This window comes from Malania oleifera, chromosome 12 (assembly GCF_029873635.1).
Source record: "Malania oleifera isolate guangnan ecotype guangnan chromosome 12, ASM2987363v1, whole genome shotgun sequence".
In the NCBI taxonomy this organism is placed as follows: Eukaryota; Viridiplantae; Streptophyta; class Magnoliopsida; order Santalales; family Ximeniaceae; genus Malania; species Malania oleifera.
In genome coordinates, this window is record NC_080428.1 from 82,755,626 (window position 1) to 82,758,023 (window position 2,398).

Consider the following 2,398-nt stretch of genomic DNA (forward strand, 5'->3'; position numbering starts at 1 on the left):
ATATATCTATTTCCCATTCTTTTGTACCTAATCTATCATACAAACTATTAAATGATCTATATTTAACTTCACTAACGACCTTTTTTACATTTTTTCTTGCCTCATTATATTTTTCAAAGTTATCTCTGTTTTTACATTTTTCCCACGTTTTACACCAAATTCTTTTTGTCTTTATGATTTTTTGTACATTTTTATCTCACCACCAACTCTTTTTGCTATTTGAGAATCTTCCCTTTGATTTACCTAAAATCTATCTCATCCTCTATGGTCCAATCCCCATCTTTGATCATTTTATCTTTAAATTTTATTATATAATTTTATCAATTTTATTTTAGTGTACCAAACATTCTAACATTATATTAGGAAAAATCTTAGATTTAATTTGTATAAATTTGAATGAAATGTGATATAACATTGTATTGAATTTTGTCTAAATCACATAAATTCAAAATTAACTTTTGAAATTTGTACTTCAACCGCAACATAGATGTGTTAAAATAAAATATGAATGAATTAAGTGCGTTAAATGAAGTTCATATTAAAAATTAGAATTTAAGTTCATCTATTTTGAATGGCAAAGCTCAAGAATTAGAAAAACAAATCCCTCCTCTCGGTAGTGAAATGAATTCAAACTTATTATTCAATTTATTTATCCTCTCAATTCAAATTTTTGTCCTATCCTATTTTTCAAACTAGACAAGAAGTTTAGGTTTTGGAGAATAACACATAAAATTTTGATTAAATCCGTATGATTACAAAAATTATCCAATAATCGATGATTTGCAAGTACTTTATTTGATTTGAAATTTCATGATTTACAAAATTCCTATCCAGTGAATAATAAGATCAACTTGAAATAAATAAAATAATTCTTGTTACTGATATTTTATATCTTGAGGGGCAAGAACGGCAACATGTAAAGCGATGTATCGTATGGCAATTTCGTAAATCCCCTTTGGTAAGTCTTAGGATTTTCAAAGTAGGTCTAATTGTGTTTTTACGTCTAAATAATAAAACTTTTGACCTGTCGACGCGGTCAGCTGGTTTGCCCGAGAGGTTAAGGGGGAAGACTTAAGATCTTCTGCACAATAAGTGCGCATGGGTTCGAACCCCATAGCCAGCATTTGTACTTTTTTTATTTACACTTTTTTGTATTGCCTTATTCACTAATTTTCTAACCAAATCCAAAGATGAATAGACTTTTAAGCATTCATGTTCAACCCCGAATAAAAAAATTTTAAAAAAAATTAGGGCGTGGAAAATGATTTCAATTTTTTCTTTTAGTTTTCTAATAAACTATTAAAAATAGTTTCTTAATTTTATAACAATTATGTGAAACAAATGAACAATAATAAAAGATTTTAATACATACTGACAAAAATGACATTGTATTTTTTAATTTTTAAATTAACATAAAATAATTGAAATATATATTTTTATTATTTTCTTAATTTCTAACTCTTACTTTACGTGTGAGAACATGAACTTCAATCTTCAACTCAGATTTGTGTGGTTTATGTATTGACTTTCTTTTAAATTCGCAAAAATCCAAATTCTAGTTTCAAAATTCATAATTTCATATACTATATTGCATATTTTTTTTCTTAAAAAATAAAAATAAAAAATAAGTTTTATTTTATGTAATTACTTTGATAGTGAGATGTCTTACCATAAACTTCTTAGTTTCGATCTTGTCATTCCCTTGGTCTAACATATTGGTTTCACTCTTATCATTAAGATTTGAAAAAGAAATCCCAATTAGAAAATTTTTAAATTTTAATAATTGAGATGCCTCCCCATAAATTTTTTGGCTTCAAATTTTTGTGTTGAAAACAAAATTATAATATAAGTGCCTAGATTTTTTAATTTGAAGTGTTTTTTAAATTGGATGTATTTATTATTATTATTATTTTATTAGTAAACGGTAAATATATTAATCAAAATGATATGTACAGTATACTCTGAGCATACCCAGGAGAAAGGGAAACAAAGTCCCAATAAAAAATGCAAAGCATTACACTCAAAAAGCAAGCCAACTTCCCCCCCCCCCCCCCCCCCTTCTCTAAAAACAATCTTTTACAAGAAATAAGCACCATAAGCCTAGTAAAGCCATCAACATAAGCGCATTAATATGAAAACAGATTATATTTGTCATACATAATTCTATATGTTTGTGTTTGGATTATCTTTACCAAGTTATCTGGTTCAATTCCTTTGCCTTCAAACTTCTTTTTGTTTCCGAATTGCCATAGGAGGTATATTGTAGTAGCCACACAAATCTTTTTTCCATTGGATTTTATACTTATGCCTTTTGCTTCCTTGTGCAACCATTATAGAGTTGCTTTCAAAGTAGACATAATTCCTTCTTAACCCCAGTCAATATCTGATAGTATCCCAC

At 27.4% G+C, this 2,398-nt stretch overlaps 1 non-coding gene across 1 annotated transcript; it reads left to right on the forward strand.

Moving 5' to 3' along the window:
* Positions 1-1,039: 1,039 nt before the first annotated feature.
* TRNAL-UAA (transfer RNA leucine (anticodon UAA)) lies at positions 1,040-1,123 on the forward strand. Its single transcript has one exon. It is a non-coding gene; the product is annotated as a tRNA-Leu (tRNA).
* The last annotated feature ends 1,275 nt before the right edge of the window (positions 1,124-2,398 follow it).